This window comes from Melanerpes formicivorus, unplaced genomic scaffold (genome assembly GCF_026170545.1).
Source record: "Melanerpes formicivorus ecotype bairdi unplaced genomic scaffold, bMelFor1.0.p_v2 SCAF_2, whole genome shotgun sequence".
Taxonomy (NCBI): domain Eukaryota; kingdom Metazoa; phylum Chordata; class Aves; order Piciformes; family Picidae; genus Melanerpes; species Melanerpes formicivorus.
This window is the reverse complement of record NW_027142354.1, coordinates 32,254,160-32,278,497: the sequence shown is the minus strand read 5'-3', so window position 1 is coordinate 32,278,497 and position 24,338 is coordinate 32,254,160.

Below are 24,338 nucleotides of genomic sequence, written 5' to 3'. Positions count from 1 at the left end.
AATTTGGAAAGGTTAAGATGGCTTAAGACGGTTATGAACTTGTGTTTATTGATTTCTGAATCCTGGGATGTGCTTGAATTCTTAAATAAAACAACTTTACAAATCTTGACCAGTATAATCAAAACAGCCCTTCTATGAGATAACAGACTCAAGTGTGCTGAGATGCATAGGCCTAGAACAAACAATTTGGATTACATAGTAATTGCAATATTGCAATATGTACTGTCTGAATTAATTAAAGACTGTGTATAGCAAAAAAAAGTACACCTCTTTCTGGTTAGATGCTATGGTTTCTTCTAGTTCTGTTATTGTAAAGCAAGAGTCTCTTCTGCTTTCAGAGATAAAACTTACATGCATAATCTCATCTGACACTGTTATGTTCTACTAGAAGGTTTTTGTCAGCAGCTGTGGTTTATTGCAACACAGATTGTTTGATACAGTATTATCTAAGATGGTATTAAAATACTGCTCTCCATGTAGTTCCCTGATGATGTGAAGCTTTTAGGATTTCATCGTGGATGTATTATTAAAATTAATTTAAAACCCCCGACCTTGCTACTTATTTCATATAGGTTTTAAGCAGATGTTACAAATACAGTGATTTGTGATTGTGTTATGTATGTCCATGTCTTTGCAGTGTTTAATTTAACCTCCTCCCCCAAAAAACTATATATGCTACTCATTTTATCATATATTGAATGACACTGCTTTCAACAGACATTTAGAAATAGTACGGTATGAAATAGATTATCACAGTTTCATGTTATGCCAAGACTTTTAAAATGAAAATAATTTTGGCATAGACACACATCCAGTATCAATAAAAACAACCCCCCTGAAACAAGTAATGTTTTCAGTCTTATTGTGCCATTCAAAAAATATAAGATTGTTTTGTATGGGCTCACAATTCAGTATTTATATACATAGCTGTGTAAATACAGCTTAGTAATTATAGATAAGGTATGATAAAAATCTGAGCAATAAAATTGTTTTACTAGGGGTTGTGAAAGCAGGGAAAACCAAGGCTATTTGCTCAGATTAATTTTGCTACTTGGTAGAGTTTGAATCATGGAGATATGATTTTGGTTAACTGTGACTGTGTTACTAGATAGTGATATTATGCTTTGACAGACATCTTAAAGGACTGGGCATCACTAGTTACCTCCTTGGTACAGTGTCTGATATCAGTTCTTCTAAACTTGTGCCCATTAAATAATTTAACTATTTTTCCCAAGTGCAAAGAGTGCAAGTCTAGAAACTGGAAAGTCTCCATTGCACCTATGTCTCTTCAAGTTGCATTTTTTATTAGGAATTGATCATTGATTTGCACTGAAATGCTTCAGCTGTGAGCTTAGTGTTCTTCCTTACCTTTTCCTTGGTCCTTTCATTTATCTCCCATACACAGAATTTTATTCTGCTCTGTAAACAGTAAAGAATTTCCTTAAGAAGAATTTCCTTTCATCCCTGTAATTTCTAAGTGCTATAAAAAACTCACAAAGTAAAGATTGTCTAGAAGTCTCTCTCAGACTTTTGATTCAGCCTCAGAGTCTTTCCATGCCTTGGTATTTGCTTCTCTTCCGTGATTCAATGGACCCACTTTCTACATATTAATTTCTAAATAATATATCTTAAATGTGAACCCAGAAGCATGGAAACCAATGGAAAAAGTAAATACTTGTAAAAGTCCTCCATGCATTACTTATTTTATTATTGAAAATAAGTAATTTGATACTTGACATTGTCCAGCTTCATCTTTCAGCCTTCGAATGTTCTTATGCCTTCATCTACTAGGCTAATGATGTTGTTTTCAAAAATATTTCTAAGAAAAATGCTTATGCATTGTGTAATCTTGTAATCTTTCGATTAAATAGAAAACAGCAAATCCTCATAACCCCTAAGTATTTATTCCTTTTCCCATTGCAGGGCTTCTTGTCCTCTTGATCAGAAAAGTGGGATTTTAGAACAATCTAACAATTATAATAGTAAAAATAGCAAACCCAACTGGCTATAAAACAGAACTTAAGGAGTTTCTAAGAGGCATAAGTGACATTTAATCCCAAAGACTCTGAGACACTGGTGTCCTCATATTTCTATACCCTAGAGTTCTTCATGTGCGGACACAAGAGGTGAAAATCATGGGGATGGAGATCAGTGATGAGTGGTGACTCTCAGGAGTCTGTACTGCGACTGGTACTGTTTAATATCCTCATCAACAACATAAATGGTGGTATTGACTATGCCCTTGGCAGTTTTGCAGATGACACCAAGCTCAGTGGTGTTGACATGGCAGAGGGCCAGGATGCCATTCAAAGGGATCTGGACAAGCTTGAGAAGTGGGCCCTTGTGTATGTAATCATGGCGTCATAGAATGCACAGTGGAATGGAAAGGGACTCCTAGAGGTCATCCAGTCCAACCCCTCTGCACTAAGCAGTGGTATTTTTAAGCACATCAGGCAGCTCAGAACCCCATCCAACCTGACCTGGAATGTTCCTACAGATGGGCTATCAACCACTTCTTCTGTGGGCATTCTAGGAATATATTTCTGGGAAACTCTATTCTAACCTCAGCTGCACTGTGTAATCTATTTTTACCCTCTAAGGTGTGGGTTGTTCTATTTCCTCCCCCACCCCCACCCCCCGCCATTAAATCAGCAAATTGCTGCTCTTCTTTTATCACTTTCTTCACCTTGTCACTGGAAAACAGGTCAATAGTAGAAATGTGAAGTAGTCTTGGACCAAGATTTAACTGCTGTGAGGAGTTAAACCCAAGTAGATTGGTTTCTTATGGGACGTAAAGGAATTGTGCCTGATGATCTTTGTATCTAAGTTGGCACTTCCTATCACTGTGTTTCAATGTACTTACAATGCAGTGTTAACATTGTATTGATTCAGTTTGTTAAATTTGCCTTTAGTCAAAGTGCAAATCTTCAACAAAACACCTATATCTCTATCTACTCACCTTATGACATTGTCAATAAACAAGATGTCTATTTAATGTGTATAAAGTTATTTCTTCTAACCTGCTTAATAGGAATAGCTTTGATGCCGTGATCACCCAGGAATATTTTTTTTACATTGTTTGGAAGCAATAGGAAACCCGAATTAACGTCTCATATTTTTTATGAGACCAGGAAATCAGGATGCCACTTTTTTCCCTTGTGTTCTCTAAAGCTCAAACAAGCTTTAGCTGTGATCTGGAATAATTAATGGAACACTGAACAACCAGTTAAAACGCATTTTCTTTGAAAATTGCTTAAATATATCGCAAAATGAGAGATTATACTATTACATACTTCAAGGCTTCTCAAAGATTTGCTCAAAAAAAAAAAAAATAAATCATAAGAAATAAAAAGAGGGAAAAAAAAAGTGCTTCCAGGTCTGCACATATGTTCTTCAGTTTTACATACAATGAAATAATGAATTTTCCATTGTTCTTGCATACACACAGGTATCTTTGCTGACTAAAATGATTATGGTAATACAGAATAAACATTAAAGCAAAAAAGATCACACACACACAAGCTCTGCAGAGCATCATCTGTCAATGATGTGACATTTTAATGAATTACTTAAGTTAATTGATGCAATTAAAACATTTAAGTCTGATCTTTTCTGTAAGGATAATATTCAGTTTTGATGAAGGAAAAGCATTGGATTATGCCAGTACTTTGAGGTTAAGCAGAGAATGAGGTTTTCCTCAAAAGAGAAACACAGGTCTTGATAATTTTTTTAAAACAGAAAGCTTCTTGGCATATTTTTCTATGGATGTTACAAAGGAAACACAATTTATAGTATACCATGTTTCCATGTTTTGGCAACTGGGTCCAAATAGGGTGCCCCTTCTCATGCTTCTGTGAATTATGCCTAAGTGCTTACATAATCAGTACTTTTACTGCAATTAATTAGGCTCAAAGCCTGGTCTAATTTTTGGTTGCTTTGAGGATGCAAACACAGCCTGATTTGAATAAAATACTGCAGCATGTAAGGATGCTGATACAAAGGAAAAGAAGTTTATTTGAACTCTGGAGCTCTGCAGTTTTATACCTTTTTCTCAAATGTACTTCTCATGTTTTAATTGACAATGTTAAATGAGAAGAAGGGTCTCTTGTTAACAGAAATCTACTGTAAGTTCAGACTGATGCCAGCAAAGAGATGTAGTTCAGGGAATTAAATTGCTGTGTCACATTTTAAAAGAAAAGCATTAATATTCTGTTAAGGTTACCCTTTCCTTCACAGTTATTATTAGTTATTTTCCACCGTGCACTTATGGATTAATTTCTTCCTAACACTTTTAATATATCAGTGTCTTGCAGTGGTTTGAATTTAGCAGAGAGGAGGTGCAGACCATTACACATAATTAACATTGCCACTATTAATACATTCACGGCCAGTGTCAAGGAGGTCATTAGTTTACAAGAATAGTCTCTAATCATTGCTTGGCACTGAGTTTGATGGGCATGGTTGAACTGCAGCTGCCTTTATAAATCCCCTGTTGTACTACTCAAGGATTCTGCAAGCAGCAATGGATTAGATTTCAGAAAAAAAAATTCTTGTTCTATAAGCACTATAATATAGAATATTTGGCAATGTTGACTCTAAATTTTACTTCCTCAATGTCAAACAACAAGCATGGCATGAACAATAAGACTTCCAAACACTAAAGCAGAACCATAAGCTCTGAATAACTTCTAACAGATTTGCTGCCCAAATCACCCTTCTTTCTACAAAAACAATAAGCAAAATTTACCCAGAGTACAATCTGAACTTCACCAACTTGAGAATAATTCAGACATATTATACTAGGCCTGAATGTTTTGGAAAGTGGTATTTTCCCTACTTCCAAGATGTTTGTTTTAAAAATACTTTCATGGCTGATGGAATTTGAAAAAGTTGTCCTGAAGCTGTGCAAATTCTACAGGAGTTTAAGCAGGATGAAATGGCAAGTTGGCAGGGTTTGCCATATAAGATGTATCCTGACTTCAGGAGTAAACAGAGCAAGCTTCATTATGACATGAACTGCCCAGAGAAGCTATAGAGGCTTCAACTCTGGAAATGTGCAAAGCCAAGTTGGATGGGACTAGACCCTGGAGGCTAGTAGGAGGCCTATGTCCGGGGCTTGTAACTGGATGGCCCTTAGGTTCCTTCCAATCCAAACTATGATTCTATGATATCAGCAGTTATGAAACTTGGAAAAAAATCCATAAATATATTTTTCAACACCACAAATTAAAGTAAAAACCTTAAACCAGAAAGAACCTGACTTTCTTGTGAAACATATTTCAGTTTATATTTTAGTTTATTATGCCTGTATTTAGAAATATTTCTGTCTTCATGATAAATGTTTTAGCAAGTATGACGATATTTTGGTATTAAAATAAACTGATACAATAAACATCAAACTAAAATGATCTCACATTTACAGCCATCAAAAATCAAATCCATTTCCTTTTCCCATCTTTCTGGGTTCACTGACATTGCAAAGCTCAAGGAAGTGTAGGTGAGAAAAAAAAAGCATAAACTCTCAAAATATCAGACTTCACACTACAATGTATAGTTTTTGTCATGAATGTTTTACACAGAAGATGTTCATCAGTGTGGCTGATTCATTAGCTCTGTGTTGCGTAAGTATAAAGTTGGCCTCATTTTCTCAGGTGCTTATGAACTCTGCGCAATCTTGCATTTGCTTTACTGTTCTGTAAATCAGGCCAGCAGCTTTCAATAGGGATAGTAATTAAAAGGAGAGTGGTGACAGGTTGTTTAGTCTGTATAATAAATAACCAAGGATGTAAGTAAGAATGTAAGTAGGGATATAACAACTATCAACAAATCTAGTGAAAGAAAATAATATTCTACATCAAAAAATGAGCAAAAAAAGTTTAATAAATACACACATGTGCATATATCCTCTATCCCCAGTGCAGACTGCTGTTAATCCACCGTGCTATCCTACTATCTTCTATTGCCTTAACCATGTTCCTTCAGATTTAATGTTTCCAGTCCACAGCTATTCATATTTCTCTTTACTCCTGTACATCTTTGCCCTCATTCCCCAACCTGAAACCTGCATCTCAAGTTGTTTAGTTACTTAAGACATCTTAACAGCCCTGTGGCATGTACAACACTCATACCTTCTCCCTACATCTTTACACAGTAGGGCAGTGTCTGAGCTGCTTGTATTATTGCAGAAACAATAGTTCTAGCTCCTTAAAGGAGATGGTCTAGAGCAACAGCTGGAGCTGTCATTGCAGTAATAAACAGTTTTAAAACCTCTGAGCAGACAGTTTGACTTACCCACATCAAGGAGATGTGGTCATTACTAGGTGGGAGCTTTGTCTACAGAATAGCTGCAATTCCTCATCTTCCGCAAGTTCCTGCTTCTCTGTGGAAATGTTTTACTGCCACTGCTCCATGGGGGTTTCATTGCCAATCCCAGTAGAAGTTACAACTCCAAAGGGTACTTTGGTACACACATGTGTATTGCACTCCCACTCATTGAACAGCTCTGGTATGATGGCAGTTAAGTAGCAGTAGTAGAATTCATGTTTTCATTTTCCCACATTAGGTGAGTCTGTCTTGCATCCAAAAATGCCACCAGCTGCTGAGGAAAATGTTTCCTTCAATCAGATAATAATCATAGTATCATAGTATCAGTCAGGGTTGGAAGGGACCACAAGGATCATCTAGTTCCACCCCCCCTGCCATGGGCAGGGACACCCCACACTAGATCAGGCTGGCCAGAGCCTCGTCCAGCCTGGTCTTAAACACCTCCAGGGACGGGGCCTCAACCACCTCCCTGGACGACCCATTCCAGGGCTTCACCACTTCACGGTGAAGAACCTCCCAGCGCGTGGCTGAAGAGAGAGGAGGCAGCTTGAGGAGCGCAGCTCTGGGAGTTTGGCTTTTGGCTTTGATTCCCTTGCTTTTCAGGCAGTAAGGGGCTGGTGACTCGGGACTTCCCGAAGAGAGGAGGAGGGGCAAAAAAAAAAAGCCGTGTGGAGAGGGTGGTTACTGCAAGATGGTCACCACTAGAGCAAAGGCTAACAGAAGGACAGTGGACACCCAAACAGAGACCACACACAAGCATGCAGATGTTCAGGTAGGTGGCTGCAGTGAGTGCTGGAGCCTGGCACTCGATATGGAGGCTCGAGGGAGCAGCTCCTGTTTCAGGTGTGAGCAGGTCAGTGATCTGATGAGCATGGTGGTCAAACTAAAAGAAGAGGTGGAAAGGCTAAGAGCTAGAAGAGATGGCGAGCAGAAAATTGACGATTCCCATAATGTAATCTCTTCTAAACCAGAACAGGGGGTAACTCTTAGTGGAACAGGGAGTTTGATACCTTCCCAGAAGCAAGATTCTCAACCTCCCTGTAGTAACCCACATGAGCAGGGCCAATGGGAACAGGTCTCTGCCCGACGGAAGAAATGCAAACGAAGGAAGTCTGCTTCTGTGAGCAGCACGCTGCCTCCAGTGCAGTTACCGAACAGGTATGAGGCTCTGCAGGAGAAACAGGTCATTGGTAAGGTCGAGGACTCAAGAAGGTCAGAAGCTGCACCAATGACAGGTTGCCTCAGGCCAGCCATCAAAACTTACCCAGAAAAGAAACCTCGCAGGGTCATTGTCATAGGAGACTCCCTACTGAAGGGAACAGAGGGCCCAATATGCAGACCAGACCAGTTTCATAGAGCGGTCAGCTGCCTCCCTGGTGCCCAAGTAAAAGACGTTGTAGATAGAATTCCCAACCTCGTGAGTCCTTCAGACTACTACCCACTGCTGGTCTTTCAGGTGGGCAGTGACGATGTAACAATGAGAGGCTCACAATCTATTAATAAAGACTTCAGAACCTTAGGGCAAATGCTAAAGGGATCAGGGGCTCAAGTCATGTTCTCTGCCATCCCTCTAACGTCAGCAATGGATGAGGACACACTGAGGAAGGGCCGACAGATCAATTCATGGCTCAGGGGCTGGTGCCATCGACAGGGCTTTGGATTCCACAATCATGGATTGGTTTTCAAGGCACCTGAGCTGAAAACAACTTATGGGACACACTTGTCCCAGAGGGGGATAAGAATCCTGGGGCAGGAATTGGCAGGGCTCATTGATAGGGCTTTAAACTAGGTTTGAAGGGGGAAGGGGTTAATAGTCTCCTGCTGGCTGGTGACAAACAGAGGGGCAGCTCACCAGCAGTAGAGAGAAGGAGAGCTGGTAAGGGCTTTCAACTTGCTGCCCTGAGGCAAGCCACGAATGATCCACCAGGACATTCTGTGGAAACCGAGGGGAATTGGCACAAGAGGAGGACAGGGCCAGCCCAGCTGAAGTGCTTCTATGCGAATGCGCGCAGCTTGGGCAACAAACAGGATGAGTTAAGGGCCACGGTGCTGCTGGGATGCCACGACATAGTGGCTGTTACTGAAACTTGGTGGGATGAATCCCATGACTGGGATGTAGGGATAGATGGGTATAAACTCTTCAGGAAGGATAGGCAGGGAAGGAGAGGAGGAGGTGTTGCCCCCTATGTCAATAGCCAGTTGGAATCAGTGGAGCTCCAACTGGGGAGGGATGATGAGCTAGTTGAGAGCGTATGGGTTAAAATTAAAGGCAGGACAGGGGAAGGAGATATTACTGTGGGAGTCTCCTACAGGCCACCTGACCAGCAGATCCAAGCAGATGAGGCCCTCCATGGGCAAATAGAAGTGGCTTCCAGGTCACAAGCCCTGGTCCTCATGGGTGATTTCAACCACCCGGACATCTGCTGGAGGGACAACACAGCAAGGCACCAGCAATCCAGGATGTTCCTGGACTGCATAGAAGACAACTTCCTCCTCCAAATGGTAGAGGAACCAACAAGAAAAGGTGCTATGCTGGACCTTGTTCTCACCAACAGGGAAGGGCTGGTAAGCAATGTGAGGCTCATAGACGGCCTTGGCTGCAGTGACCATGAAGCAGTTGAATTTAATATCCTCAGGGCAATCAGGAGGAAGTATTCTAAGCTCACGACCCTAGACTTTAGGTGTGCAGATTTTGATCGCTTCAGAGATCTGCTAGCCAAAGTGTCGTGGGACAAAGCCCTGGAGGGAAGAGGGACCCAGGACAGCTGGTCAGTATTCAAGGACCACCTCCTCTGTGTCCAGGAGCTCTGTGTACCAACAAAGAGAAAAGCAGGTAAGAATGCTAGGAGGCCTGCCTGGATGAGCAAGGAGCTACTGGACACACTATTACTTAAAAGGAAACTCTATAGGAAGTGGAGAGAAGGACAGGTAGAACAGGGGGTATACAAGGAAGCTGCCCGAGCAGCAAGAGTCCTGGTTAGGAAAGCCAAAGCAGAGTTTGAATTTAATCTAGCCAGGGAGATTAAAGGGAACACTAAGAACTTTTACAGGTATATTAATGGCAAGAAGAAGACTAGGGAAGGTGTGGGCCCCCTCAGAAAGGAAAATGGTGACATGGTCACAAGTGATGAGGAAAAGGCTGAGGTACTTAATAACTTCTTTACCTCAGTCTTCACTGCAAGGGCCTCTAGCCACACTCCTGATGTTATGGAAGTCAAAGCCAGGGACGGGGAGGAAGAACTGCCCATTGTAAGTGCAGATCAGGTTCGTGATCATCTGAAGAACCTGAAAGTGTTCAAGTCCATGGGACCCGACGGGATACACCCACGGGTACTGAGAGAACTGGCAGATGAGGTTGCTAAACCCCTCTCTATTATATTTCAAAAGTCATGGCAATCTGGGGAAGTCCCCACAGACTGGAAAAGGGGAAACATTGCCCCCATCTTCAAAAAGGGTAAGAAGGAGGAACCAGGGAACTACAGGCCAGTCAGTCTCACCTCTGTGCCTGGAAAGATCATGGAGCAGATCCTCCTGGAGTCACTACTCGCTCAAAAGAATAGTGAAGAGGTGATTGGGAGCAGTCAGCATGGCTTTGCCAAGGGCAAATCCTGCCTGACCAACCTGGTGGCCTTCTATGAGCAGGTGACAAAATTAATAGATGAGGGGCGAGCAACTGATGTCATTTACCTGGACCTGAGCAAAGCCTTCGACACTGTCCCGCACCACATCCTGGTCTCCAAACTGGTGACACATGGGTTTGATGGGTGGACCACTAGATGGATAAGGAACTGGCTTGATGGCCGCACCCAAAGAGTGGCTGTCAATGGCTCCATGTCCCAGTGGAGGCCAGTGACAAGCGGAGTCCCTCAAGGATCAGTCCTGGGACCTGTCTTATTCAACATCTTTGTGGGTGACATGGACAGTGGCATTGAGTGCACCCTCAGCAAGTTTGCTGATGACACCAAGCTGTGTGGTGCAGCAGACACGCTGGAGGGAAGGGAGGCCATCCAGAGGGACCTTGACAGGCTGGAGAGGTGGGCACAAGCCAACCTCATGAAGTTCAATAAGAGCAAGTGCAGGGTCCTGCATCTGGGTCGAGGCAATCCCAAGCACAAATACAGGCTGGGCAGGGACTGGCTGTAAAGTAGCCCTGAGGAGAGAGACTTGGGGGTGCTGGTGGACAAAAAGCTCAACATGAGCTCTCAATGTGCACTTGCAGCCCGCAAAGCCAATCAGATCCTGGGCTGCATCAGGAGAAGTGTGGCTAGCAGGTCGAGGGAGGTGATCCTCCCCCTCTACTCAGCCCTGGTGAGACCCCACCTGGAGTACTGTGTCCAGTTCTGGAGCCCCTATTACAAGAGGGATGTGGAGGTGCTGGAACGTGTCCAGAGAAGGGCCACAAGGATGATCAGAGGGCTGGAGCACCTCTCCTATGAGGACAGACTGAAGGAGTTGGGGCTGTTCAGTCTGGAGAAGAGAAGGCTCCGAGGTGACCTAATTGTGGCCTTCCAGTATCTGAAGGGGGCCTACAGGAAGGCTGGGGAAGGACTTCTCAGGATCTCAGGTAGTGATAGGACTAGGGGGAATGGAATGAAGCTGGAGGTGGGGAGATTCAGGCTAGATGTGAGGAGGAGGTTCTTCACCATGAGAGTGGTGAAACCCTGGAATGGGTTGTGCAGGGAGGTGGTCGAGGCCCCGTCCCTGGAGGTGTTTAAGCCCAGGCTGGATGAGGCTCTGTCCAGCCTGATCTAGTGTGGGGAGTCCCTGCCCATGGCAGGGGGGTTGGAACTAGATGATCCGTGTGGTCCATTCCAACCCTGAATGAAACTATGAAAACTATGAAACTATGAAAACTATGAAACTATCACTACCTGAGATCCTGAGAAGTCCCTCCCCAGCCTTCTTGTAGGCCCCCTTCAGATACTGGAAGGCCACGATTAGGTCACCTTGGAGCCTTCTCTTCTGCAGACTGAACAGCCCCAACTCCTTCAGTCTGTCCTCATAGGAGAGGTGCTCCACCCCTCTGATCATCCTCGTGGCCCTTCTCTGGACACGTTCCAGTACGTCCATATCCCTCTTGTAATAGTGGCTCACAACTGGACGCAGTACTCCAGGTGGGGTCTCACCAGAGCTGAGTAGAGGGGGAGAATCACCTCCTTTGACCTGCTGGCCACACTTCTCTTGATGCAGCCCAGGATCTGATTGGCTTTGCGGGCTGCAAGTGCACACTGAGAGCTCATGTTGAGCTTCTCGTCCACCAGCACCCCCAAGTCTCTCTCCTCCGGGCTGCTTTCCAGCCAGTCACTGCCCAGCCTGTATTTGTGTCTGAGATTGCCTTGACCCTGTTTGTTTGGAATTATTTTAATGGTATGTAATTTCCTTATGTAAAATTCTGACCTGGAAAAAATCTGGCATTGGGGTTAGAGGCATTAACCATCTAAGAGTTGTGTGTATATATTTTGAGTCTTGTCTTGGTTTTAAGAGGTAATTCTCTAAACAAAAAAAGTCTTCTCCCAGTATGTACCATATTATGAATAATCGAAAGAAGAACAAACCAGTGAAGAGATTACTGATATATATTGCCAAGTAGAAGACACAGGAAGTTGTAACTGATAAACAGTGATCTCTTATGTGTCAAAATTATTTGAAAATTTCAGAAATCTTGTAAGAGTGTAACAAAAACATGTAATTTGCATTTGTTCAAACTGTGATTTAATTTTATTCAGTATGCTGCTATCCCAGCTGTGCAGTGGAAGGAGATTCAAATCAAAATTAACAGATTCTGAGCTAAGAAAGAACTCTACCAGAAAAGGATGGCATGCTCTTTCCTAATGTTCAGGTCAGAATCCTCTCATCTGTTCCTATTTTGTTTGCCACCACCAGGGTCTGGGTGGTTGTTCAATTTCATAAACTGTTCTGAACAGTTCTCTCTCTCAGCTGAGTGTTTTCATGGATCTTCCTTGTTTCCAAGCAGGCAAAGAATATTCACCTTTTATATGTTAGCAATTGTTTGTTGCATCTGAAAATTTGTCCAGCATCCTAAATAAGAAGCTAGCAGTCCTGCTGAGGGTTGTGATCATGGGGAACCTCACAAGAGGTGCTAGTTCTGTCCACATGACATCACAAGTGAACTAATCAACTATCAGACCTTAGTACATCTCAGGAGTCTGGAGCATATGCCAAAAGCTGCTACATCATTGGCCTTTTCATGCTTTGGGCTATAGCTTCTCTATGCATCTGCTCTTTCTTGTTCCATAGACCTGGCCTAATTGAGCTTATATCTTTTCTTGGTCCTTGTTTTATTACCTGGTTCATCCTTAGTTTTGTTTCTGTCTTCCTGTTAACTTCATCATTGAGCCCTGTTCATTATATTCCTCTTGGTCTCAGGATAGTTCTTAGTAGAATATGTTGTTGGTTCGAGAGCCTTCACTTCCAAACTATCTGGTTGAGCTATTCAAACCTAAGACTTGATCGAATTTGAATGATTTTTGTTGGTGTGGTGATATTAAGATGACTGTCTGTAACCTTTGAATTCCAGCTATGCACCTATGTCATTAGGTAAGCCATGAATCTTGTGCCAGCATTAAATAAAAACTATAGAGTTTGTGATATTTAAAGATGTTTATTTATATGAACATGGATGACTGTCAGATGTGTATATGAAATGGGAACTACAGACCTGGAAGGAGTAGTTGGGCTGTGCTTTGGGATGCAATGTATCTGCTAAATTCTTTTGCTGTCTGAAAACTAAAGCCAAACTGTACTTTGAAGACTGAGAGGTAACAAATAAAATAGTACAATTTTCAGAATTTCAACAAAGAAACAAATTTATTACTTGATATTCTGGAGCTATGCATGAAGTTTATGGCTAAATTTAATAATCTAAATTAGGTTAGAGTGGAATTCATTCTACCCGATATCAGACACTTAAAACTTATGCTGTAGGCACATACAGTTGAATATGTCACTTGAGGCTTCTCTTTAAGGTCTAATAGAGAAATGGGAAGTGATTCATTTGGCAGTTTAGAAAGAAAATATCTTCTGTTTCTCCCACTGACCTTGAAGAGAAGCCTCAAATAACCAGCTCAACTATTCATATCTGCTTTTGGTCAGAGAAATCTTTGGATGCTCATAATGTTTTTGTTAAAAAAAGGTTAAAAAAACTAAAACACAACAAATGACAATAAACAGGTGCAGTGATGTTACCAATAAGAAAAGAAATGCAACCCTTTAGAAAGCACATATAAAAAATTCCCCCATCCCTGCCCTCCTCCTCCCCCAACAGTAGTAAATGAGAGCTCAGTTAAGGAGAAAAAACACCAGGATAGAATTGTCAGGGAAAATAAAAGAAAAAAGAAATAAATAGAATGGGGGGGAAAAGGTACTTCATTTGATGTAGTTCATATGAGCTATGAACTGAATTTCAGTGGCTTGGAATTCGGTGGTATACACTGGCGATCCATAAGCACTTACAGAATATATAATGCCTACGAAGACAATGGCAAAAAATAAGGAAAAAACCCCCATGATATTAACCATGAAAAATTGCTATGGGGCTGAAATGTGTGTACAATACTCAATGCTAAGAATTGTTCCATTCCAATAGTTTCAGCTATCTTCCAGTTCTAATGGAGGGTCTTCTAAGAGAGCCAAAATCAGAGATCAATGGATTTATTTTTTTGTGCATGCTCTCTATTTAAGTTGTTAATTCCTGAATATAATACAAATCAAGCATAGAACACCCTGAAAAGATTCTATAAATGCTATTTTGAAGGCTTCCAGAGCTACTGAATATTTTAGATAAATTGTTGCAATATTTAATATCCTGTGTAGATCAGCATGGAGTGAAATGTCTTCGCTGTGCAGATAAGCCAACAAGTATGCAATGGGCTGACCAATGTATGATGTTGAAAAATAGGATCATGGTGTAGAAATTTAGACCAGTTCTAGTGCTCACACTGCTAAGTTATACTATAGTATATCCTCAGAAGGCAAAAAAGAATTTTTGTCAGTAGATACAATTGGGTTTATCAAGACGTAAAATTACTCTGTTTTTAAAAGTAACAATGCAAGTATTCAATCATTAGCAATCTTGTGAATTAATCTATTTGTTTACTTCTGATGGTGTACTCTGATAGGTAGTTACTGAGAGATTTTAAAGGTATGAACACTATGTGGTATCAGTAATCCCAGTATTTTCGGGAGGGACAAGGTTGAAAGTATACTAATGTGCAGAATGCCACACACTCCCTGAGTAGGTGGGAAGATCTGTCTTATCTTTGAGGTCAGCTAAAGTTGTGTAGAGCCTTTTTAGTAAGAAAAAAAACAAAGACGATTTTTTTTTCCAGTAAGGATTTAGGTAGAAATGTTGCATGTAGGATTGGTAGATTTTTAGTAGAAAAATGTTCAGATGAGAGAATTGACAAATGCCTTACTTCTCCTTGAGATTCTAGGAGTGAAAAAGAATTTTAATTTACCATGGAGAAGTGAAATCTAATCTTAAAATGAATAAATCAGAGATTTTCTGTAAACTGCTTTGCTGGATATATAGAAATAAGCACCCATGATAAAGACCCCAATTTATGCGGATTTGGAGGTGCTCTAGAAAGGTCACAGTCAACATTCTGAAGTTGAACTTGTCAAGATAAAGGCTCTCAAGTCTATAATGACTTTCCCTTTGGGAATAGCTCACAGGAATCATGACTTTACAATGCTGTAGAATAATCTTTGTTGCAGTCAGTCATACAAAGGTGAAGAAACAGGGGTATGCTCATATTTAGTGTATTCCCTTGATGCTTCAGATTGCCTTCTTATGATAGTGGCGGCAGAGTCTTCTAGACTAAATGACTTGTATAAATTAGACAGAATATATGGAAGGACAAGTTTTTCTCCCTGGGAAAAGCTTTTGAACAGAATCAGCCTAAATCTAGGCCAGTGCTTGAAAAGAATCTGTCAGTGCCCCACGTAAGTTTAAGCTTGACCTACAAATCCACAGCTCAGCTTCCAGCTGTGACCGTGGTGAAAGTACTTACAGGCTGCAGCTACTTTTTGATGGACTCATTTTGATCACACTCTCCAGATGGAGAATATAACAGATGTGCTACCTTTTTCTGAAGTTTGATCCAAAGGGGGTTTTAAGGAGTCTACCGACTCAGAATGGCTGGTTTCTGTGACTGGTATAATCTGAACAGTTCTCCTGTCCTTCAGCATTTTTTAGTAAGAAGATAACTCGAACTGATAGAATTTGATAAATCAATTTCAAATTACTTCTGCTGTTCTCTGCATATCTGCCATCTGACATAGGCGGCTCAACAAGCTTTACAGACACTTTCATTTGACCCTCAAATATGTGTTTATTGCAATTATGATTAGTGATGTTTAGCATATAAGTATTTTACAACATTGATTACAATCAATTACAATTATTCAATATAATGATCAAACTCATTTTCCCCTTAAGGACAAGAAGAAAAAATAATGTCAGTTTCTTCAGAGTAAAATTTTATTTAATTTCTTAGGCATAATTATCCTATTATATGTGTTAGATTTTTGTGCTATATGTATTATTAATATTAATAGAAATTAGAGTCAGATATCTATTTTAAATGCCTGTTTGACCTCTTAGAGAGTATTAATATAGAATTTCTGAAACAGATTGCTACATTTAAAAGCATCTTTTAGAAGGACATCAATCCTAACTGCAGATGATGAATAATTTTTCATGTTCAACTTCACTGTCTCACTGATTATCTGTAAAATCCCTTAAACCACTTCTTGACCTCATGAGCTTGATAATTTTAGATGAGAGAGCAGTTAAGGAAACAAAAGGCCTTCAAAACCTACTAGTGTCAAATTGCCTAATAGGTGGTTTGACAAAAAGCCTTCTTGAACATCCCTCTTTTGATATTTTGTTTGAGGCCAAAATGGAGCCTCTTCCTTCCCTTCTAGGAACAGCAACAAAAGTGTTTATAACTGTCTTTTTTTTTTTTTGTTTTCCCCCACCAGCAATTTGTGCACATTTGAGGCCACAGAAAGTCGTTTGCTGTTTAGTTTTCCTTCTCATAGGGATAGATACAATATAGAGGGAAATTGATTCTCTGCCACAAAAACAATATTTAATTGAATTAAAATAACAGAAATAGTGACATCTTCTCCTATGGATGTACAACTGTTCAAAATCAGATCCTAAAATAAAAAAACCCAAATTACTATTATTTTTCTACATCTAAACTGCATTTGAAAATAATCACAAATAATTGACCATTTATGCTCATATGCCAAATGTATGGGACATGAAATTTTATTTCAGTGTTTGAAAGTATTTGAAGTCCATCTGTTGAAAAAAACCACAACCAAACCAAAATAAAATCAACACCTGAAAAACCAAACCAAATAAAAAAAACCCCAAATCCAAAATAACATGAAAGGCAGAAGGATGGCAATCACATTCTAATATTCAAAAAGCTGTCAGTTACACCACATGAACATTCTGTCATTTGATAAAGGCCACATGATAGTAGCAACTTTCTGTTACTGTACTAACACAAAGAGCTGACAGTTTCTTGAGAATTTATCTAACTAATAGATTCTTTTAGAATAAAGATGAATCTCTGTGGAGAGAGTGTCTTCTAATAACATCCTTAGATCCATGGTGCTTACAAAGAAGCTGAGAGTAAGGTAATTTATTTACCTTAAGTTATAATCATTCCAAAAGAAAACTGAGCATATCTGCATGGAATTTACTTCAGGAAAAAACTAAGTACAGGAAGATGTTCTGTCTTCAGCAACAGGGATTAAAAAGGGCATGAAGGGAAATTAGATGTCTGTATGTCAACATTCATATTTAATTTCTGGGATTTTCAGAGAATCAAAATGGATCCTAAATGATACCATTGCTATATGTGCTACGTTAAACCCAGCCCAGGAGGGGGTGGGCTGAAAAGAGCCTAACCGCAAGCAGACAAAAAAACCTGACCCAGGTGGGCAGAGAGACTTGGCCCCCTCCCAGGGGAAGGGGTCCTGGTCCCCCAGGGTGTCAAAGTCTATTCCACTCCCACTTCCTGCCCACAACCCTATTTAAGTGGAAGCCATTTCCTGCCTTACTTTTTTCTCTTGCCCTCACCCTGCTGACATTCTCCTGCTGCTGCTATTAGATGTTAGCCACTTGATTGGGCCTGTTCCATGCTGTTCCAGACTCCTAAAGAACTGCATCTAAAGAGAATCCATCTTACAACCAGAGAATCCTTTGCCAGCTGCATCTGGTTTTGTATATATTTTTATTTCCCTTTTTTCCTTATACCTGTGTAACCTTCCTTTTCGATAAACACCTTTTATATTTTGATAAACTTATGTTTTTACTTCCAAATCAATTCAAGACTTTTTTTTCCCAGATTTATCTCTCTTCTCCTCCTGTCTAATTTTGCTTTTCCTTACTGGGAAAAAGGGAGAGGTGAGGCAGTCCATTTGGGCTTTTGAACTCTGGAGAAAGCTTAAACCACAATACTATATGACTATAGATTTAAAAAATTCTTTCTCCTTTAGAAAATTGAATGTACCATTTGCATATGCACAGAGAGCCTCCTTAGAGTCTCTACTTTCAAAGAAAAAATAAACAGTGAAAATGGTATACCAATATGTGATTTTCAGAACTCCTATCCAATGTATAACGTGAACAAGTTCAGATATGTTATATTTTGATAACTGTCTTCTCATTTTCTCTCAGTAATTTTGATAAGATTGAAATGCAACAGTGATGCTATAGAAAAGAAAAAAATATTGTAGATGACAACCGAAGAAACAGCCTCAAGACCAGTGGTGGGAAAGTACCAGGAGACAGTATATCAGCTATTATTTTAACATTGTCCCTGAAGATAATGAAAAGACCAATAAGGAGATATATGTAATACTGTTTGAGTATGTCCTAATGTAGTAATGAGAGAGCCTTAATTCTCTGCTTTCTCCCTGTGAAGCCTCTGTTTCTAAAAACTGCCCTGAAATTTACTTTTGCTGCTGCATTCTGCAGCTCTCATTTATACTTCAGTTCCTTGTACAATTTAAAAGCAATGAGAGGAAGAGAATGAAAGTACCCTTTTTATTACTTGTTTTGGAAAGAGCTGCAGAAATGCTTTTCTTTCTGACCTTCTGGCCATGCTGAAATTTACAGCTGCAATATTGAATAGATCTCAGAAAATAATATGCTACAGCTGAGGTGACTTCTCAGATTAAAATGTCTCTTTTATCTCTGACAACTTTGGTCTTTCAAATTGTAATATTTGGTTTTTCCCTAGGCAAAATTCCATTTTGGCATTGTGTCCCACATTAACCCATATTCTGAAACTATTGCTATAAATGGGCTTCCTACTGTTGAATTAAATGAATATAATGAGAGTCAACAGAGGATAATAAATTATTGTCAGCCTTGTTTGTGCTTCTGTACAGTACTTCTAGTGATCACCTCAGATGGATATACAAAGCAAATTCAGGTTATTCACCATATAAAAGAAAGTAAAATATATTGATATTTTGTTCTTTGTCAGGGAGCAGACCAGATTATTGTGACTCAGACACTTCATTCTTATGTATGTTTAGTAGATATTGGGCAAACAATCAAAATCCAGTACCTATGGGGAATTGTTAAGAGAATATTTCCAGGCAAGGAAAGATATATTAAAATATTCTGCAAGATATTTATTCAGGATGGCAACTTAGTACTTGCAGCTTAAATAATAGTACGTCCTTGTTGTGATCCTATCAAAGTAAATGGCATTATACTATGGATAAAACCTAATGAAATATGTTTTGGTCTCTATTTCTGAGAATACTGTTAGTACTTTAAGTAGCATCAGTCTGTAGGAATAAACATTATGTGGACTGAATAATGTAAATTGTTTCAAGTTACTTCTACTGACTCATGGAATAGTTTGGTGCAGCAATAGCAACTTTTTTTCTTACATGGATTTATGTTATTTTAGGTGTTTCCTGAGTTGATTAAAAAAAAACCCACAAACATGATTTTTTTTTCTATTTCATAATAGTAGTTGCAGTTCTAAAACCTCTGTTATGACAAATGTGGTAAAAATTTGTTTAGCTACACAAGGACAAAGAACCACGCAGGAAGCTTGCACATCTTCCCAAGTGCCCAAATGCCTCTTACCTGTGAAGTTTGTCTGTTTTCCTGATTTTCTTTGATAAAAGAAATTGCAGGAGGAAAAAACCTAATCTCAAAGTGCTTCTGTACCTGCACACTGAGGGTACCTGGAGTCCAGAATAAGCAATTAATAGACTTGAGAGTTACTAGGCTGTTTATTTCCCTTGTGTAGAGAGGGAACTTAATCCCCAGAATTATTCCATTATGTGTCTTTTTGCTCTCTCTGACTTTACTAAATTGATGAGGTTTCTGGCTTTATTACAAAGAGCAGCTCTTTTTATTTTTTTTTTCTTTTTTCTAAATTTACTCCAGTATGACTTAAGCCTGATAAAGAATTCATGTCCTCTGTGGAATTTGGGAAGATTACTAGGCTACTAAACAGAGGGGAAATAGTAATCAAACCTGTGGGGTTTTTATTTTGCTATGTGTCTGCAAGTCTTATGGATTTACATTACATTAAAATTAAGATATGCATAGTGGTGTTTTTTTTCCTCTTCAGATATTGCTAATATTTGTCTACTTAATGCACATAAACAATGTCTCTGAGCCATCAAAGTGATTCTTTTTGACCGATTGCTATAATTACAACTGGGACTTTGGTCATGAATGCTAAAATCTGTGAGGGAGATAAATTCAAGAACCAGAGTGATGGTACTCATTAATTTCTCTTGTTTAAATAAAGGATTGAGGTGCTGAGGGAAAACCTTCCCTCCTAACCAAAGTGATGACTAAGACTACCAATGTTGTGGGCACTAATTATTACTAAGGAGAAAACTGATCAGTATCAGATCATTGTACACTGTACCTTCTCTGGAAAAAGCACTGTTAAAATTTTATTTCACGCTACCGCTCAAACATCGGTGCCAGGCTGTTGCTTATACTTTTGTATTCTGCAGCTCGCATGCCTTTCCTGCCAAAAGGACAATTTTTTTTCTGTTTGAAGAGGCCTATGTGTTTCATAGTTGTCCTGAAGGTATGCCCTCAGGTATGCCTTGAACCAGAGCAGAAGCCAGGAGGTCTGGTTTTTCAGATTGTCCACATTGCCCAGGCTTTTCTGAACATGCCCTGAGGTCCAAGTGGGCCAGGTGTGTGCCTTTGGCCATATTTGGAGAAAACTGATTCTATAGGTTAACGTATCAGGTCTCTTAATCTTTGTTGCCACTGGCCATCATTGTCTTGGAAAATCTATAAATGCTAGCCCAAAGAGTGAGTGCCTTGCCTTGTCCAAGATCTGGGAGATAAACCATGAGCCTTATCCTGCAAGCCCAAAAAGGCAAGCCTTGCTTGCCTTGCAATATGGAATCTGTGCCATGCCGCAGTTTACCCAGAAAGATGCAAGGGCCTCTTGCAGTAACGTGCTGTAAAGCCCAGGAGTAGACAGACATGTCTTGCCAGGCTGAGAGATGAACCCTGGAGGAGCCAAGACCCCGGGACAATTTTGTTTTATTGGAAGAAGCAATAAAAACCACTGTGAAGATTGCAGCTGAAGAACCTCTCCAAAACAGGCAAGGCTACAAAGCTACTAAGACCTGCAAGCCTCACCAGCAACCACTTTTCTACAAAGCTTTCAGCTACAAACCCTGAACCCCTTTGTTTTTAAGGACTGTTTCCCAAGGTACCTTCTGAGTTAGTTCCTTAAGTAATCTGAAGTCTGCCCTCTGGAAGTCCAGAGTGGAGGTTTTGTTGCTGCCCCTCTTAGCATGTCTGCATAGTGAAAACTCAGTTACTTCATGGTCACTGGACCCCAGGCAGCCTCTGTCCACCACATCTCCAACCAGCCCTTCTCTATTTGTAAAAAGAAGGTCAAGCAAAGCCTTACCCCTGGTAGGATCACACAGCAGCTGTGATAAGAAGCCATCCTCCATACACTCTAAGAACCTTCTAGACTGCCTCCTCTCTGCTGTGTTAAGTTCCCAGCAGATATCTGGCAGGTTAAAGTTGCTCATAAGAACAAGGTCTGGTGATCTTGAGACAGCCTCTAGCTGCCTATAGAATAATTCATCAACTTCTTCATCCTGGTTTGGTGGTCTATAACAGACTCCAACCAGGATGTCAGCCTTGTTGGCCTTCCCTCTAATTCTCACCCACAGGCACTCAATTTGATCATCCTTAATCTCTAGGTCCATGGCATCTAGTACCTCCCTGATGTACAGGGCCACCCCTCCACCCCTTCTCCCTTTCCTGTTTCTCCTGAAGTGCCTGTTGCTATTGATTGCTACACTCCAGTCATGTGAGTCACTCCACCACGTTTCTGTGATGGCGACTACATCATAACTTTCCTACTGTACCAAGGCCTCCAGCTCCTCTTGTTTGTTACCCATACTATGTGCATTAGTGTACATGCACTTCAGCTAGGCTGCTGGTTTTACCCCTGGCTCCTGCTTACCAACTCTCAGACTCCTGTCTGGGGGACTGGTTTCAACCCCTTCCCCCTTCAAATCTAGTGTAAAGCCCTGTCAATGAAGCCCTGCCAACTCCCTAAAACCGTTTTCCCCCTGTGGGATAGGCTATTCTCATATGCTAGGATCTTTCTCCCCCTCTGGGACAGAGGTACTCCATCTGTTGCTAGCAGATGTGGTACCATAGAAAGTTCCCCAAGATCAAAAAATCCAAAATTCTGTTGGTGGCACCAGCCTCTGAGCCACTTGTTAATCATGCCTGTTTTCCTTTTCCTTTCAGTGTCCTTTCCTGCAACTAAGGGTGTTAATGAAAAAATTACCTGTGCTCCTGACCCCTCAACCAGTTTTCCCAGAGCCTTGAAGTCCCTTTTGATTGCTTTTGGGCTTCTGGTTTTGAACTCATTGCTTCCCACCTGCGTGACTGTCAAGGGATACTAATCAGAAGACTGTGCCAGACTAGGCAGCCTTCTGGTAACATCTCTGACCCGGGCCCCAGGGAGGCAGCAGACTTCCCTGTGGGAAGGATGTGGCCAACATATGGGGTCCTCTGTTCCCCTCAGAAAGGAATCACCAAAACCAATTACCCTCCTCTTTTTGTTTTTTCTTTTTAATGGAACAAGTCCTGATGGGAAGGGGGGTGTGCTGTTCTGCTTTAGGCAACCCCCTGGATGGTATCTCTTCTGCGTTCTCACTCTTCCAGTGCCCCAATCCTGTTGTATGGTTTACAGACAGCATCTCAAAACTTTAAACACTAGAACTGTGCTGATCTAGAAGTGTCTTTTTAAGGTATTCTTGAAAAACTCTTTGTACAGCTACAGTTCTTACTGCCCCATTTCTAGCTTGTGGTGATGCTCTAAGCTTGATATATGATGATGGTAGCATAAGGCTTTGGAAAAATGAGAGTAATATTTCAATAAGTACTGAAATATTTTATAAATAAGGATGGAACCTCAGAACAAGAGCACTGCTGTAGCTGACCGTAGAGGATAGAAGCAGTGAGGAAATTGGCATGTTGCATTGATATTCTGGGGGCTGGTTTGTGTGTTTTTATTTCACATCTATATTAATTGCTCTGGAAAAAGAACAGTAGTATCAGAAGAAATCAAAGCCCTGCAATATGTATTCCGACACAAACAAATTTGCTTTCCTTTAACAAAAATGTATAAGCATCTGCATATGTAATCTCCAGAATGTGTGAGAGAAAAAAGCTTCACTGACAAAAACTCTTGTAATGGTTTGGCCCACCAGCAATAACAAAAACTCAGCTCACTCAGTCAGAAAAGCAAATGGGAGCTATATTTACAAGCAAAACTACACTCTACGATGGAATGCAATGGATATGTACAAATATCCAGCATTTACAATATTATACAGGTATTTACAATCAGAAAACAGCACAGAATCCCCCCTGAAACCCTAATGGGTTTCCCCAAAAGGAGTGGGGGCAACTGCTCCCCTCCCCCCCTAACCTCCCCACCTCTTTTCATCTAATTAGAAGAAAAAAGAGAAAAAGAGATGTTAGAGGGCTCTGTTGGTATGCTTATCTCAAGGTTAGCTGATAAGGGTCTCCCAGCAAAGCACAGCAGAAAGCAGCATGCCAGTGAAGGAAGAAAGGAGTGAAGTGGAATGTGAGATTGTTAGAATACACCCTGCACATCTGACTGAATGAAATGAATGAAATTCATTTAGAATGATCTTTTGCTTTCCTTTTTACACCCAATTGTGGATTTGTTTATACTTCTTCACCCTTCTGCTCGAAAACCTGCAGATAACTTTTAAAGGCATAGCCTAAGACTGTCACAACTCTCTTCACCTCACTATTGTTGGTTTCATTTTCAGAAAAATCTGTTCCAGCATCATTTGAAACATGGTCTTTTTTCTGGGTCATTTGAAACAAGGGATCAGTTTTACCACTCCTGACACCAAAAGGACTGTGGTGGTTTGGCCCTGGCTGGAGGCCAAATGCCCACCAAAGATGCTTTATCACTTCCCTTCTTAGATGGACAAAGGAGAGGGGAAAATATAACAAAAGCCAGTTATAAGGTAGGAGCAATTTAATAACAATAAGCATAAGCAAAAGGCTGCACACAGAAGCAAAACCAGAGGGATGTTATTCTCCCATCAGCAGACAGTGGTCAATCTCAGGAAGCAAGGTTCTACACACAACAGTTTCTCTGAAGGACAGACCCCATGGATGAATCCCTCCCACTTCCTTCTTTCACTTCATTCTTATATCTGAGCTGATGTCATATGTCATGGAATACGCCTTTGGCCAGCTTGGGTCAGCTGGCTCAGCTGTGTCCCCTCCCAAGATCTTGCCCAGCCCTCAGCATGCTCTTGGGGTGGGGAACTGTTAGAAAAGCACAGTTCAGCAGTAGCCAAAACACTGGTGTATTATCAACACCCAGCTAAAGGACTGCAAAACACAGCACTAGAAAGATACTTGGAGGAGAATTAACTCCAGCTCA